This window comes from Sinohyriopsis cumingii, chromosome 17, assembly GCF_028554795.1.
Source record: "Sinohyriopsis cumingii isolate HCF-2022 chromosome 17, ASM2855479v2, whole genome shotgun sequence".
NCBI classification, from domain to species: domain Eukaryota; kingdom Metazoa; phylum Mollusca; class Bivalvia; order Unionida; family Unionidae; genus Sinohyriopsis; species Sinohyriopsis cumingii.
In genome coordinates this window covers 91,108,645-91,127,228 of record NC_142977.1, presented here as the reverse complement: position 1 = coordinate 91,127,228, position 18,584 = coordinate 91,108,645, and the positions used below count along the sequence as shown (strand labels likewise).

Here is an 18,584-nt window from a genome sequence, read left to right as displayed (position 1 = left end):
CTATAACAACATCTTCAAAAATTAGTTCCAACTGGGACTGATTACTTGCTTCTATATTATTAAGAGACGCAACAGGATAGAACAATGTGATCCAAAATCTCTACAATTATTAAACCGCAGTTTTGAGAGCTTCGTTTAATTTTTGTATAGCCCAAACAAATAGCGTTGACTGTCCTGGAGAGCCAATGACTTATCGCTTTAGGACAATTGTCTACAATTAACAACTTGTGCATATTCAAAATATACGATAAAACAATTTTCCGTATACAGTAAGAGGTGTGTGTGTGTGTGTGTGTGTGTGTGTGTGTGTGTGTGTGTGTGATTTGTGTGTGATTTGGATTTTTTAACGTAGCTTTAACCACTTTTCAGTCATATGGCTGATATATATATATATATATATATATATATATATATATATATATATATATATATATATATATATATATATATATATATATATATATAGTGTGTGTGTGTGTGTGTGTGTGTGTGTGTGTGTGTGTGTGTAATAGGACCTAATAAATCTATTAGATGTATTATGCTATCGAAGACCTACCTTGAGATTGAATGGAGAGAATGGAAACAATTCCTTGTGAATGAAAGTATGCCTATATTAAATTTTTGAAAAAATGAAAGAAGATAATAGATCTCCTCGACCACTTTTCTCATTTGTTTATTCTTGCATCCATTTTTAAACATAGTTTCATATAAAGTCTAGCATATATTTATACACGGATTCTATTCAGTTCAATTTGATGTCCTCTTACTGTATAGACCGCTCCAGTGGCCTAGTGGTTAGAGCGTCCGCATAGGATCCCGGAGGTCGCGGGTTAGAACCCGGGCCGAGTCATACCAAAGACTTATAAAAATGGTACTAACAGTTGCCTTGCTTGGCGCTCAGCATTATGAGGTTAGTATTTAGGACTGGTCGGTCTCTTGTCAGGATAATGTGATTGGGCGGGACATTATACTACATGTCTGCGGCATGATATTCTAGTGCTAGACATCACTATAAATTCTTTGATTTTTTCATGTTGGCGTTTTGTTTTCTTTCTTTGTCTGCCTCAATACAATTTTAATGTAAGATAAATATCAGATTCAAAATTAATATAGCGTAAGAATGTGCAAAGTCAATAATTTGTTTCTATATTTATTAATTATTCTCTGATACATTAGTTAATTTGATAATAATCTCTCTCTCAAAAGGATTTAAAAATAAAAAAATGTGCCATCCTCGTCAATTAATTCATTGGGTTTTGAAATTTCGACACATTTTCTTTGTACTAAAGAGACAACGAATCCATCTAATTTTCCTGGTAATAATACATCGTAAAATGTCAGTCATTTGTAGTCCACCAACCAATACCTTGCATAAAGTTTCGCTGTTAAATTTTATCTCTCTTTGAATTCAAAATGTAATGTATTAAAGTTTTGTATTATCTGACCTGGTGGATCTAGTAAAGGCACAGATAACTGATTTAAGGCTGTCATCACGAAAGTTTTCAATACTGTTCTTCCTCCTAATGATGTTTGACACTTTTGAGACCATATATTTGCTGCATTCTTTACTTTTTATTCGTTTGTTGACATTATTTATTTTATAATGACTTGAAGTTGATGCCTGGTAATGTAAAGGTACTGGCAATGTAAATCACGTTGCTCGCTGTAATTTTATTCTATGATAAAATGTTTCAGCACTAAATTTTCTAGTGCCATTCTAAAAAGATTTTGTTGTGATATTATATGTTTAAAGCCGGAAAGAATAAGGAAAGGTTTTAAAACTTGTAAAGTCATATTTAATGAACTGAAGGTATCATGGAGGATTAATATTCTCATACGTGACTTTAAATATTCAGTGTTGTCAATCTACTGAATAGAAGGTATTATTAAGGCTTATTTTTGTCATCAACAAACTGGAACTTTAACTATTCAGTGTTGTCAGTCTATGACCTTTTAACATCTGTACTGTTTTAATAAGATAACTAAAGTTTCTACGTATAACAAAAATAGGCATGGAGAAATTGAGTGTCCTTGTCTACATCCATGTCAGTGACTAACGATTATATAATTTTTGGATATTTATGTAGACAGTAATAATAATAATAATAATAATACTTGGGAACTAATTAATAATATTTGTTTGATATTGGGTAATATTGACGAATTTAGAAAAATGCTAAAACGTACGAAAATAGAATTTAGAACAAAACTTCACAACGAAAACATATGCAGTTACAATCAGAAAATTACAAAAATACCCTTGCATTAAGTGGTGACATTGATACATTTGAAACCCAATTAAACAAAAACCTTGCAAAAGAACTTGGTATTGGAGTGTTTAATTATATGAGATGATGCAAATATTGAAAATTAATTTATTCCAAAGTGATAATATTGGTCTCCATAATATGCATTTAGCATGCTCAAGTAACTACTGTACTTTAACTATTCAGTGTTTTCAGTCTATGACCTTTTAACATCTGTATTGTTTTAATAAGATAACTAAAGTTTCTACGTATAACAAAAATAGGCATGGAGAAATTGTGTGTCCTTGTCGACATCCATGTCAGTGTTACTGTTTTAAGAGGCTGCCATAAAGACCAAGTTATACCTTCAATTTTTTCCTTGTCCAAAATGTGTGTGTACATTGTAAATAACGTATGAGTTAACTTTTTCGTTTTATATCCGTGTTATTAATATGGGATTAAAGTCTAACTTTGTCTATCCCTTTCTTCAGAAACGAGGAATTTGCTCTTCATGTTTGAAACCATCCATGTTCACCATACCTCTTTCTCATTATCGTGGTCATCTCTTTTAATCTTTCCAGAATCGTCAATTTGTTCTTGTAAATACAAAACATATGTTTATGCGGTCATTTGGATGTAAATATCTTGCCAAATATTTGAAAATGTCATTATTATAGCAAATTCTGCAACACTGCAAGGTGCAAAAACACTTTTAAAACTATTTTTTAATTTCTTGATGTGTTTACGATACAAACGATATTATTTTATATTATTTGCATGAATATTTGTAACCTGGAGTAGCTGTCCAACCCTGTAAGAATAGTTTGTTTCTTATCAGATCTTAAAACAGTCAATCGCAAGACAAGTGCTGAGACGGTACGATACTGGTAATAGGAAATATTGACAGATATATACTGTTATCAAAAGAAAAAGAAATAAAATTCACAAATTTAATGACTGAAGAGACAAAAACGCGTGACGAACTGTACATGAACTAGATCAACTATTTACATTTATTTCGTTTTCCTGATGTGTCGCATAGTACTCCTGCAATATGTTTTCACTATTTATCACCTCTAATGTATTAAAAAAATTATAAGTTATAATGTAACCGGTGGAGTAAATGTCTAAAACCTTTGTTAAACTGCTTCTTTAAAATTCTTTTTTATTTAATGCTTAAATGGTAACATTCTTCCAAAGAAGGCTAATAGAAGCGGACCATATATCGTGCTACACTTAATTACGCATTCTTGAGCGATGTTAATATTGTAGACCTATTTACAAGGAATTAAGAGTTTACAATTAACAAATAACGAATAGTAATTTAAACAAATCAAGGTATATTCCGTGCATCCGTGTTCTTTGCACAAAATTAGAGCACACACGTGTAGAGCAGTGCACGAAATCATCATAATCTGTATGCCATTCAGTTGGCATGCACATATGGTCATAATGTCGTCACGATTTTGAGATTTGCCTATTTAATAGGAAACTTCATCTCACCATAAACTAAAATATTACAGAAATATCCTTTAAGGATGCTCAGTTATACACTAATACAACCGAATATATATAAAGGGGATAAATAGCTTGCAGAAGATAAGTTATGATGATTTGAGAAAATTTGGAGTGCCACCTGGGGAGCAGTTTGTTCTAATGTAACACTAAATTCAAAGTGTGGTTTGCACTTGGTACAATGCAAGTAATTAAGTTTTGATAAAATTCCTCACATTCAAACAATCCGGTTGCCATAATATAACAGATCGGTTTTATGTATTGTACAATAAATTCCTTTTCAGAATGTTCGCAGAAGAAATAGAAAACATCACCCCCTCGTTCTCAGTCTTTACCAAGATTTACAATGACCTAACGATGACAGAGGAAGTTCAGAAAGCTCTTGTTGGAACGAAATTATATTGGGTGATTCAAGGACCTGGTCAGTTCAAAAGCTCCCTATTTACAGTAATTTAGTTTAATTTTTTTTATTATTTATTCCCCATATTTCTCTAGAGTAGAATATGGGGACCTGTCGCCTGATTGTGTGAAAGTTTTAAGCCTGGAGGTACGTTAATAAGCGTATTTTGAAGAAAAAAAAATCAAGGACAAGATTATACCTTTATTTGTGCTTCCGCGGTACATGAATAGGCCCATTAGGTATCATGGGTTTCTTGAAAGTAGGTGTCTCATTAAACCGTGTCGGGGGGGGGGGGGGGGCGGGGGGGGGGCAAGATTAGAATCTTTGAACATCTGCTTTGACATTGATATATTCACGTAATGAGTTTAAACCATACGGTCAGAGTTTACTTATTGAATACGTAATGAGTTTAAACCATACGGTCAGAGTTTACTTATTGAATACGTAATGATTTTAAACCATACGGTCAGAGTTTACTTATTGAATACGTAATGAGTTTAAACCATACGGTCAGAGTTTACTTATTGAATACGTAATGAGTTTAAACCATACGGTCAGAGTTTACTTATTGAATACGTAATGAGTTTAAACCATACGGTCAGAGTTTACTTATTGAATACGTAATGAGTTTAAACCATACGGTCAGAGTTTACTTATTGAATACGTAATGAGTTTAAACCATACGGTCAGAGTTTACTTATTGAATACGTAATGAGTTTAAACCATACGGTCAGAGTTTACTTATTGAATACGTAATGAGTTTAAACCATACGGTCAGAGTTTACTTATTGAATACGTAATGAGTTTAAACCATACGGTCAGAGTTTACTTATTGAATATTTGAGCATAGCAAGACTAGTATATTTTTCTAAACAATAAAATCTTGATATCGAGACGAGCCACATCTGTCGTAGAATTTTGATATTTGTCGAAAGCAGTGCCGCATCTCAGTTGTATATTATTTCTCAAAATGGGTTATTTGTGACAAGACTGGTTTGAGCAACATCAATATCAGGGAACCAATCTAATTTGTGCGATAGCATATATAAAGTCTTCATGATCGGTACTGGAACCACTGCATCAGCATAATATGGAATCTTGTCGACAGTCAAGTGCCAAGGGATTTGAAGACTATAGTCGTATTTAACATTCAGATTTGTAAGTACAAGAAATGTTAAGTTATCTTATTCATCTGTCAGTAGTGAGGATTCTACTTGTTCCGTATTGTCTAAAAATCAAGCCTAAAGTATATAAATCAGTATGTACTAGATTTGTAATTTTTGTAAATTATTGAATAAGTAGTTTTTAAGAACAGTTGACATGCCATAAATGCTTTCATATAACTATACAACTATACCTATTTACACGTTTGGTTGCTAATTGATCCAGTGGCGTCGCTAGGGGGGTGCGGGGGGTGCGGACCGCACCGGGTGACACCATCTCAGAGGGGTGACACCAAAATGAAAAATTGCTAATTTTACAGAGCACACACTGCTCGGTCTAGTCGGATTTCATAAGCGGATAACCGATAATAGTTAAATACATGACTAGCAGGCACAGCAGTGGCGTCGCTAGGGGGATGCGGGGGGTGCGGACTCCACCGGGTGACACCATCAGAGGGGGTGACACCAAAATGACATTACTAAGGATTCTGTATGGTCTGTTACGGAAGGAGGACCATGGGGGTGACACCATGAGCTACTGCACTAGGTGACACAAACCCGAGTGACGACACTGGATTGATCCAGTAATATTAGATTAAAACGTAAATGAAATGCGTTGGTAAACACTCCCCATACAGCGAAATTTTCACAGATGACGTCATTGGCTAGCTAAAACAATGCCTGTATACGCCATTTTGAGACATTTATCCTGGAGTCAGAACAGTGAACGCTGTTTGTAGATTTCAGATAACTTGCTGGTTACTGCTGGAAAATCAGTCAAGCATTTGGAATACAGTATTTTAAAGGTCAATGTTAGAATGCGATTCGAAACCAATGCATTGTATTTTCTGGATTCAGATATATCCTTGCAGCGCCAGTAATAATAATAATAATAATAGGACTTTGTAAGGCGCTTAATATTTAGAAGCTATAAGCGCTTTAAAACATTAGACAACACCCACAAAAATATATAATGATACGATTACATATAAAAAAAACACCATTAGATTAAAAAACAGAAAACATGCTGAAAATATTTAAGGTCAGGAAACATTATTAGGTCTTAAAGTCTGTTCTCTTTAAGGACACTTATCCATAATGAACTACGGGTCATACTAGACACCTGTTCACAGGCGACAGACTTTGATCTTGTTGTTGATGAGTAGACTGAAACAATTACAACCTTTCTTCTTGCTATCTTTTCCATACAAAAAAAACGAAAAGTAAAACCAGTTTTAATATACTGTTGTACTGTATCCTTTCAACACAGTCAGTAAATACTTACTAAATGTATACTGAATTTAATTATCAAAATAATAATAAGTATGAATAATTAAATGCTGATTCGCTAATTGATGCACCAATATCAGTGTGGATAAGACGAACTTTACCAGTTCCTTTAATCCGTATTAAAGCAAGAAGGGAGATTAATAAGATGAATATGCAAAATATACACAAAACTATAATACTTAAAGATTTGTTTAATTGTACTGTGAATGGAACATGTTTTGAGGTATTTAACCATTTAAAAAAATTAGAAAATTAAAAAAATTTGATTTTGTAATAGTTACATTTATGAAACTCACTATTCAAGGAGAGAAAACTGAGTATATAATTTTATTACAAAACCTGACATTTTGATCCCCACGAACAGAGTCGAGATCCATAGTGAATGTAACCTTGGTTGAGATATTAAACACAATATTTAGGCATTATATAACTGAATGCGTGCAAACAGAACATTAACCACTGCATGTAGAGAGACAGAAAAAGTGTAGATGACTAAATAAGTCGCAAAAATTAAACGCTTGTCTGAAAGTTCAAAACAGAGATGAGAAATGTTTATTGCATGCAATCGAAGAATGTTAAATACCCACCAAAAGATACAAACAGACCATTACAATATAACCTTGACAGATACAAAAATTGGCTTGGTGGATGTCAGGTAAATATAGCGAATATTGGAAAATTTGAAAAATGATACACCCGTAAATGTATTTGAACTATTAGAAGATATATTGTTACCCGCACGCGCCCTCAAGCGAAGTTACCACGAGGCGTTTGTGTATTATCCGACAGTAGTAGATCAAGACACTGATATGAGTTTGCAGGTAGTTATTTACAGTATTGTTGTTACTGATCGCGGCTATTTGAATTATACTGCATGTAGCCTGTGCTATGTTATCATTGTATCAGACAGCTAAAATCGAGAAGCGTGTTTTGTCTGGCCATTATTTCTGCAAGAGAAAACCCAAAATGTCTTGAATTAAGCTGTCATGGCCACCGTCGATATAAATAAATACAAAAACAAAGCAAATTATTGTTGTGGAAGTGCTAATTAATAATTTGAGACATAGGAATCAAAATACCAAGATGACAAATGTGTGTTACAAACGTGTGTTACAACGTATGAGATAAAAAGTTTGCGATTACGCACGTTGATAAAACGTGTAGGACCGTGTGTGCGATATGTACACTATCGGACATAAAAGGCGACGGTATAATAATTATAAAATGGAATTTGATTAGCATATACTAACAGAGAAGGGTGCACCACAATTTTTGGTCAGCGCTGTTAAGATATATATATATATATATATATATATATATATATATATATATATATATATATATATATATATATATATATATGAGGTAGTCTTCTTTTAATTTTTAAATTAAGAGCTCTTGGCAGACTAATTGGTTCTTGGGTCCAATTCATGATTGACACACATCAGGTTCGAATCACACTTGTTTAAATAGATATTTTTCGTTATAATTGAGGAAACGTCTAAATTGGTTGTACACAAAATGAGAGTCAAATTTGACGATACACAGATTGAGTCAGTTATGATCATGAGGCACGCATAATTCTTTGAGATTTAATATATTCAAAACATCCTCTGAGCCTTCTAGGAGGGACTTATCTGGGGTTGCACATCTATACCTCAGTAATTGATACTGAAAGAAAAACGTTTATTAACTTACGAAATTAGTGTGCAAGAACTTAAAACATTTGCTTGCCAACAAATCGTTTTACTTGAGAAAAATACATTAGAGAACTGCATAGGGTACTTAAAGTGCCGGGGGATTCATGGATTGATACGTACAGTATATTTAAAGGATTCATGAATGCAGCTACTGTGTGAATTAATTTCCCGAGCAATTGTGTGCTTATAACATCAGAGAAAAGGTTAAATAACTAGTTTGCCCAAATGTGTCATACCGACGTAAAATGTTTCAAATACGTATGTGGAGCTTCTTGATAAATTAATCTTGCTACTTTAACAGTTGACAGGCAAAATCAGCAGTTCATTTCTGGATGGGCCCATTTTCTTACAGTCCCGAACTTACAAAGGCATCATTGGCTTACCATGCTTACAAGACCTACTTCCTCATTTGCTTTAGCTACGGAAGGTAGAATCAGCGGAATATATGCCTTATCAGTGGACCAGAATCCCATGCAGTTCCAAGACGAGTAGGTTTCACGCATGACTGTACCCTCTTTCACTGCCAAGAACATGATCTCGTTTTCTCGTAAGGATATACTACTCACATGATCTTGTTTTGTCGGAAGGATATACTGCACTCACAAGTTCGTGCAGTATTCCATCCCAAAACTCGTTCATATTTTCCCATACAAATGCAGTAACCTATAAATATGTATATATATGTATATATATGTATATATGTGTATATATATGTATATATATGTATGTATATATATATATATATATATATATATATATATATATATATATATATATATATATATATATATATATATATATATATATATATATATATATATATATACTGAAACACTGTCGTTTGACCATGCATTATTGCAGACAAATTTGAGTCTTTGCCCTAACATATTATGATCTGGTAAGTATTGTCGAAGACATCTATTTCGCTCCCAAAACTGGTTTCTGTAGAAAGAAACGTCCGAGCCAAATAAATCAATAAATGTGTGGCATTGCGTTGCAATGTTAGTTTATAGCTAACTGTAATATATTTGACTAGTTGTGCAGATGTGAGTTTTATTTATGTAGTCATTCAGTCAGTCAGTCACTAATTCAAGTCTTCATTTATTTTTCAAACAGCGGAGTATAATGTAATCCCGATCAACTGCACCGCTTTCCCAGGAACTGTGCCTGGTCGAATTTTCCAGACTATCATTATCGACGGGTAAGCCATGCCAATCTCATATATTCCCTACAAATTATCAGTGATTGTAATTCTCGTATTGCAAATGTACAATTCCTCAATCTTGATGAATCTCTTACAGTCGAAGTTTTCGTACGTATTTTGGTGTATAAATACGTGCATGATATAAGTCTGATATAATGCGCTTTGGTAAAAATGAGGAGACAATTTTGAAATTGTCCCTGTTTATGAATTATTGTGTTCGCTCATGATCTGCTATCACCTCCTTTTTCCACTGACACAGAAAGAGACTATCTCTTGGGTGTTTGTGTTTTTATAATTTTTTTTACGTCAGCTTTAACAATTTTAGTTATATCACTACGATGTCAGTGTAGCAGTTTATTGTGATATCGTGGCATGGGCATCATGTCGTCGACATGTAGCATGATGTTCCACCCAGTCACCTTATCCTGACACAAGACAGACCAGTCCTAACACTAACCTCCTAATGCTGAGTGTCCAGTGAGACAGCTGCTAGTACCATTTTTTGGTATGACGCGGCCGGGGTTCGAACCCGCGGCCTCTCTCATCCTAGGCGGACTCTGCAACTACTAGGGCCAACCACTTAGGCCACCGGAATTTGTCACTGATCTTTTGGAAACGATTCGATCCACAATATTGTAATACTGATGCAATGAAATTTAAAGCAAGGTTATAAATCAGATAATGATTCCATCCATAGATTTGGCACAATTCTGGCAGATTAAGTAATTACAAAGGTCGAAGAAATGTCTTTCATGTTACAAGGGCAACTGCAACCTTTTCAGTTGCAGAATCAATGGTTTACATTTAGTTGTAGTAATCGTCGTGGTAGTAGTAGAAGTAATAGCGGTTGCGGTAATGGTAGTAGTAGCGGTAGTAAAGCAGCAATGACATAACATTGATAACGTTGATGACACTGAGGATGATGACAATGTTAATGGCGGTGATGTCTGATGACATTAGTAACTGACAGAGATGATGTAAGAAAGGATATCTGAAACTGTAAGATTGCATTAATTTTATATCTACAATGCTTCGTTTCTGATTTAACATTTATCACAGAAGGTTGTCGACTTCAGCTTAATTTATTAAAATTAATGAGACGAAATCCTTTTCAAATGTGTCAAGGGTGCAGGAAAGCCTCACTTGTAATCTGGTGCGTTATGTGCTTTGTCAATATTGTCATGAATGGAGGATTGCAGGTTGAGCTTTATTTGATGTTTTGCAACCCAGGAACACCAGAAAATTATTTAGTGCCGAGCTAATTGAAGCCTAGCCACGGATAAACAATGGTAGCCGACTCGGGCTGATCCAATGACATGATTCAAACCCGAATCCGTTCCATCGCTAGACCCGTCACGCTAGCGCCCGAGCCACCACAGTTCCTTAGAAATAAAGTCAGTCTAACCGTTTTGTTTTTTTCAGATGCACCATGGATGACAAACTTGTGGAAAATTTCCGAGTTTTGGGTCCTGGGAAAGTAGCCGCTGACCTCTATGCCTTCCGATTTTACAACAGCCCGATTGTGACCCTTCAGTGCACAGTTAGAGTGTGCCCTATATTTTCTGATTTTTGTGAGTCGGTAAGTATGAGGCAAAGTCTGTGTATGCTAGATGTGAGAGAAAGGAGGAAGATATCTAGGCTTATGTATTCATTTCAGATGGTGCCAAAAAATTAATTGTAAAAAGTCTGCATTTACCTTGATATCTCAAACACTGTTGCATGTGCTGTTATAAAACTTGATAGGTACACTTATGCTGTGGAAAACTACTCTGCAAGATTGAAAGTCGAATGCAGTGACCTACTTCAACGCTCTTTTGAATAAGTTTTCTTTGGATTATTCACCACGGGTATGCAAACGACAGGTAACATTCTGTTGAACGATTAGCTCTTTTTGTCCTTTTCTGTCTCGAATACTTGTGGGTTGTGTTATGTGCGCATTAATATTGTTATTGTGTATTTATGAATCTATGGTTGTGTATTTATTTTGGAATACAGCATAAATTTAATTGCTTTGTTTCTTTTAGTGCATTTTTTATAATTACGCCTTAGGTAGAATAAGAAAATGAGTATATAATAAAAAGGTTGCTACATTTGTATGGGAAAATATGAATGAGTATATAATAAAAAGGTTGCTACATTTGTATGGGAAAATATGAATGAGTATATAATAAAAAGGTTGCTACATTTGCATGGGAAAATATGAATGAGTATATAATAAAAAGGTTGCTACATTTGTATGGGAAAATATGAATGAGTATATAATAAAAAGGTTGCTACATTTATATGGGAAAATATGAATGAGTATATAATAAAAAGGTTGCTACATTTGTATGGGAAAATATGAATGAGTATATAATAAAAAGGTTGCTACATTTGTATGGGAAAATATGAATGAGCATATAATAAAAAGGTTGCTACATTTGTATGGGAAAATATGAATGAGCATATAATAAAAAGGTTGCTACATTTGTATGGGAAAATATGAACTCGTTTTCTCGGATGGATACTGTGCTGCCACATGTCGTGCAGTATCTATCCGAAAAAAACTCATCCATGTTTTCCCATCCGAATGCAGTAACCTATACATATTTGATATAAATATATTAAAAAGATCTGTACTGACTAGTATATCAGCAGCAGAGGAGGCCAACCGACCTTGTCCAAACGACGAAATAAGGCTTGTAAAAGGCTATTATTTCCAATCGATTATACGCTAAATCCGACCTTCTAACTGCTTTTAGCTACGCCAACCTACTTAGCGCATATATTTCCTCATCATTATTCGCTTTTAAATTTTCACAACTTTACATAAAATATTACCGAATTGGTCAAAATTTTAATGTGGCGTCCTCTGCTGCTGTATTTATATGAAAATTGTATCGATACCATCTGCACATAGCAATATAATTAAATCATAGTCATATTAATAAATGCCACCGGCCAGTGAATTTCACACCGCTAGATTAGCTCGGGAAAGACTAGAATCAATGAAGAAATTTATTCCCGTCCGAGATTCGGTGCGACAAAAATTACAAGAACGTCAGTAACCTTTGTAACAGGCTTAAATAACCGTTCTGTGTCTTCTGTAAATTCAACTTGTGCTTGCTGACGTTCCTAGTATAGTATAGCGGAGTGCAACGCAGGGAGCATACTAAGCAGGGAACCAGACTAGGTATGGGAAATTTTGTTAAAATGTGCGGCAAGATGAGATGAAAATGATTGATCGATATAATTTTTTATATCTGATCTATGTTGGTTCATACGTTTAGATATTTGTTGACTGGTCCAATATATTGGATGCCACATATTTTGCATGTTATCAAATAAATAACATATGCTATTATTAGTATCACAACGCATATTAAAAGTTTCTTTCGTATTATTCTGAGTCTGATGAAGCATTAAAGCGAAACCAGTCACACATTCTTCGTGTTGGTGTTGTTTATTTTATAATATATATATATATATATATATATATATATATATATATATATATATATATATATATATATATATATATATATATATATATATATATATATATATATAATGTTTAATTTACATTGTTTGTTAGTTTTTGTTAAATTTATTAAATTGTATTAATAGCTATTGTTATGTAACACTGTATGTTGGACTTAACCTTGTCCAAAATCAAGTTCATTTTCTACTTTACCTAAATTATTGATTTTTAAAAAAAAATTGTAAACAACTAACACACAGCTAGAATATTCTCTACGTGTATGGGTTTAACATCATGCTTATTATTAATAGAAGTAAACATGTTTATTTGGTCTGAGTCTAGGTTATTGCAATTTCCTTGGCGAACCTGAACTAGTCCAGTTTATATATTATACTTTCAGTATCAGATTTTCTAATTATAACTAACATTTTACCTTTTAAATATTAAGAACTTTGTATAAAGTTATTTTCCATTAGGTAATATATAGAAAATTGTAAGTGTGACCTGAGGCCTAGTAGAGGAATCTTGTCACTGGAAAAATTATTCATTTGTTCTTAAGATCTAGCAGAATCAATTTGGTATTATTGGTGTGTCTAGTAGTTCATTTGCGCTGAAATTTATTTCTTCAAATGGTTTAATTCAGTGATTGTTTGCTCTGGAATTACAGAGTGTTCATAAAGAATAATACTCTTGAACAGAGACATTCACTGGGGGGGACCCCGAGTGGCCGAGTGGTCTAAAGCGTTCTCCGTTACGAATCACTGCTGTCTCACCTGTCTGCTTCGGTTCGAGTCTCGAATTCAGCCAATGTAGGTATGTGAGAAAGTTTGCCAGTAGCTTCTCGTGGGTCGGTGTTTTTTTTTCCGGGGTTTTCCAGGGTTCTTCCTCCACCATTAATACTGGCCGCCATGTATAGCCTATCGTGTGCTGAAAAATGGCGTTAAACCCCACAACAACAACAACAACATTCACCGGGATTTATAGTGAATTCAAACCTGGAATTATATTACTGTGTTGCAACAAAAGACTGATCGTACAACAACACGATACAGGCCGCCACAGGCACATTGAATCTTTTTCGTCGTTGGACTTGATTTGGATTTCCACTAAAGTTTATTCAGATCTTTTATTATTAGGATAGTGTGTCGAAATACTGTCGCTTGACCATGTAGTATTGCAAAAGAATTTGAGTCTTTAACTGATGTGGGAATTAAATTGCCTGCACAGTAATGTGTTGTTTGTGCAGTCACAGAAAAGGTCAAATCTTTGTTTAGCCTGCATGCATAATATAGATTTGCCCATGCTGTTCCAACGGTGCCGCATGATTGTTTAAATGTGTATACTGAACATTTAAAAAAATAATCAAATTAGGGATCGCATCGGAGCAATCACGCAGAAAACTCTGTGAGGAATATGGTAAGAAGCATGAAAAATCATTGTATGATATTTTGCACGAAAAATCAGGTCGTTGACGTTGACAGGGGTGCTCATCAGCAACATCGAAATGACCAGTGATTACAATGGCGACAGCAAAATGACTAATGAAGACAGCGATGACAGCAAAATGACAAGTGAGGAGAGGGATAACAGTAAAATGACAAGCTAGGAGAGGGATGACAGTAAAACGACAAGTGAAGACGGCGATCATGGCAAAGAAAAGTAATATGGCCGCAAAAAATCTCTTCACTAAATAGTATTGATAATATCTACATTCATTAATCGTAAGAAGATATACCCCAAAAACTCTATTTCGACGCAGAAGCAAGTCAGCTGGCACTGTGATATATTTACCAAAGATATATTTGAGCATGCAATATTACATTCCATGGCATTCACGTGTCAGTGACAAAGGTTATTTGACAGTATTAGATACAAAAGTAAAATAATGGTGTACGCAAGTTTGTGTACAGTCTTATAATGGAATATTATTGGTAATTTGACCTGATACCAGCTTGGAAGAACAACTTTCATCCGTTTTGTGATCTCACCTATTTGGTTTGTATCGAGAAGATGTGCTTGATGTGATATTACGAATCATCTTCTTGGATGGAAAAAAAGTATTGCACGATTTGTGGCCGTAAAATTTCGTATTATCAGCAGGATTATGAAGTGTTTACAACAGTTATACTTCGCAATGATGTTATTAATAGAAGATGGACCATCAAAGGTACCGACTCGAAAAGTAATTGAAGACGTACAATAAATGCGAAATGAAATAGCCAAGAAAGACGCTATACTCACGAAATACATTGCGCATGTGTTTTCGCGGATGTAATTTGTTGACTCGCCGCGGAAACAACTGCTGACCTTTGCGTGGTGGGAATTGCAACGACGGCCAATCTGATATGCTATTAGATCTATATCGATAATAACCGGTCTCACAAGTGACTCTGATAAAATAATTTCGTTACGGTTACATCTACGAGTACGTATTTTTTCGTAAATTCTCGCAGCAACAAACAACATCCTCAGCACAATCAATAATCGCTCAGTAGCCGTCGAAGATAGAACAATTACCACGGCCGAGATAGAGAACGTATTGGCGGGAATGTAAAACTTCTGATTACTCTGCGCGCAATCACCTTACCGGGACACAGAACCGAAACAGGTAATCGACTGGCTTGCAGTAAAAGTCGTGTAAACGGTCTAGCGGAATGCGCACAAAGCGGTTTCGCGCGAGTTGCTGTGGGACGAATTGTCACTCGGCACGCATGTATGACGGTTTTGAGCGGGTTAAGTTTCGAAACCTTGCGGGATTTAGATTTTCAAGACCACTCGCAAGTGCAGAAAGGCTGAAGTCACGGGGGGTGGGGTGATAGGCGGCTCGGACCAGCACCAGTAATGAAAAATGTATTTTTTGTTGTTGTTATGCAGCTTAATCGCAGTCAAGTGTACTTCTTCCTGTTGTTGTTCTGGTTATGCAGGTCTGTGGCAGTCAAGTGTACTTCTTCCTGTTGTTTTTATGGTTATGCAGGTCTGTGGCAGTCAAGTGTACTTCTTCCTGTTGTTGTTATGGTTATGCAGGTCTGTGCAAGTCAAGAGTAGGTCTTCTTCAAATTGTTCTCTTGGTTATGCTAGGGCTATGACAGTCAGTTGTAGTTTTTCTTCCTGTTGTTATTCTTGTTATTTGGTTTATCTTGTGACTACTTTTTTTAAATAAAGAATCAGGACTTTTTGTATACTAGCGCCCTATACAACCCAGTTTTAAACGTCTACAATGGATAAGAAAGAATCTACATACTGCTTGCTTTTTACGGTTGGAGTCCTGCAGCCGTATTTGCAATAGTCGGTTGCAGTGACGTGTCCCTGGGAAAGTCATTTCACCCCAACTGCCTCGCCACCAAATAACATTCAGGTGTTGACGTCTCGTAAAAACCAAGCAAACAAAAAAGTAAATAATGATACTGAATCAAATTTCAAACTGTGCTTGAGCTTCTAGCATTGTTTTGTTACATTTTCGGACATTCTACCGATTTAGCACTTTACAGACATCAAATTAGCACAAGCTTCTTATGGCATTGTTTTGTTACATTTTCGGACATTCTACCGATTTAGCACTTTACAGACATCAAATTAGGACGAGCTTCTTATGGCATTGTTTTGTTACATTTTCGGACATTCTACCGATTTAGCACTTTACAGACATCAAATTAGCACAAGCTTCTTATGGCATTGTTTTGTTACATTTTCGGACATTCTACCGATTTAGCACTTTACAGACATCAAATTAGGACGAGCTTCTTATGGCATTGTTTTGTTACATTTTCGGACATTCTACCGATTTAGCACTTTACAGACATCAAATTAGGACGAGCTTCTTATGGCATTGTTTTGTTACATTTTCGGACATTCTACCGATTTAGCACTTTACAGACATCAAATTAGCACAAGCTTCTTATGGCATTGTTTTGTTACATTTTCGGACATTCTACCGATTTAGCACTTTACAGACATCAAATTAGCACAAGCTTCTTATGGCATTGTTTTGTTACATTTTCGGACATTCTACCGATTTAGCACTTTACAGACATCAAATTAGCACAAGCTTCTTATGGCATTGTTTTGTTACATTTTCGGACATTCTACCGATTTAGCACTTTACAGACATCAAATTAGCACAAGCTTCTTATGGCATTGTTTTGTTACATTTTCGGACATTCTACCGATTTAGCACTTTACAGACATCAAATTAGCACAAGCTTCTTATGGCATTGTGCACATTCTATAAACTTCGTTGTTCAAAACGTAAATACTTTTTGTAAATGCATTTGTCTCTCGAAATAGTCAATTATTTATTTACTTACAGCATATTATGAACATTCTGTGCCATTAACATTCTGATATGACACATGCCTTTTCAGCCATGCTTTGCAAGACGTAAGCGCAGCGTTATCATCGGTACTGGGGCCTACGAGAGAGAGGAAACCATAAATACACGACTTTCCATTCTGACAGAAAAAAATTCTGGAGTGTCATCATATTTAAATTTATCAGGTCAGTGTGAATAGGCTTTATTGAGGACAATGCCCAGTATGTTCGTGATTTGTTTATATTCTCCTTTCAAGAGGCGGGCTTCTTTATGTACATCCGTCCCATTATGCATTCATTCTTTTCTCCTTGTCCTTGCTGTAATATTTATTTGTCCGAACAGAATTTATAAGCATTTAAGAAGAAAAAAAACCATTTTTTTTTCTGCCGTGTTTTGCAACAATATCTGATATTACTGAGCGATAAGAAAATTAGCCACTCTTTCAGTCATAATGGATGTAAAATCAACACCATTTTCATTTAGAACAAATTAGACACCATTAGAAGACCTGTGATGAAAACCACATGTCGATACGAACATCCATTCAGGAGAATTATTTGCATGATTTTAAAAGGTTCATTATAGTAGCTGTATTTGATATTATATTGGCACTATTTCAATCAGGATCAACTATATATCGTAATCAGTCATCTGGTACAACCACCATGTCTATATGACTTTCTGTTTAGGGGGGAGTAGCTACAACATGATTTTCAAGACAGCTACCATGGTGGTTACATGGGATATGTGATCGGCACCATTTTCATTTTTATTACTAACTAGATATCATATGAAGTCTTCTGTGAAAAAAACAATGTTGATGTGACTTTTTGTCTGGGAGAAGTAACGATAAGGTTCTCAAGAGGGGTATCCGATCGTCAGAATTTGTATTTAAGACCATATAGGTTCCATAAGAAGAATTCCTGTGAAAACTCCAAGCTGATATAACTTTCCGCTCAAGAGGAGTAGGGATAACTAAATTTTTAAGATGGCTCGAATGGTGGCCATACTGGCTGTTTGATCTGCACCATTTTCCTTTAGGGTCAACTCGATTTCATTGGAAATCTTTCAGTGTAAACACCGTACTGGAATGAACATCTATTCAGGACAAATAACAAATAATAATGTTTTCAAGATGTCTGCATTGATAACTGTATTAGATGTCTTACCGTCACCATTTTTGCTAGGACTAATTAGGTATCATAAGATGTCATTTTGTAAAACTTCATGTGGATTTGACTATCTATCCACGAGAAGGAATGATTACAAGATTTTCAAGATGACTGCTGTCGGCGAT

The 18,584-nt window shown here is 34.9% G+C and overlaps 1 long non-coding RNA gene across 1 annotated transcript; it reads left to right on the top strand.

Moving 5' to 3' along the window:
- The first annotated feature begins 9,407 nt into the window (after positions 1-9,407).
- LOC149779409 (uncharacterized) lies at positions 9,408-17,486 on the top strand. Its single transcript, XR_016415335.1, has 3 exons — positions 9,408-9,515; positions 10,941-11,097; positions 17,340-17,486. It is a non-coding gene; the product is annotated as an uncharacterized LOC149779409 (long non-coding RNA).
- The last annotated feature ends 1,098 nt before the right edge of the window (positions 17,487-18,584 follow it).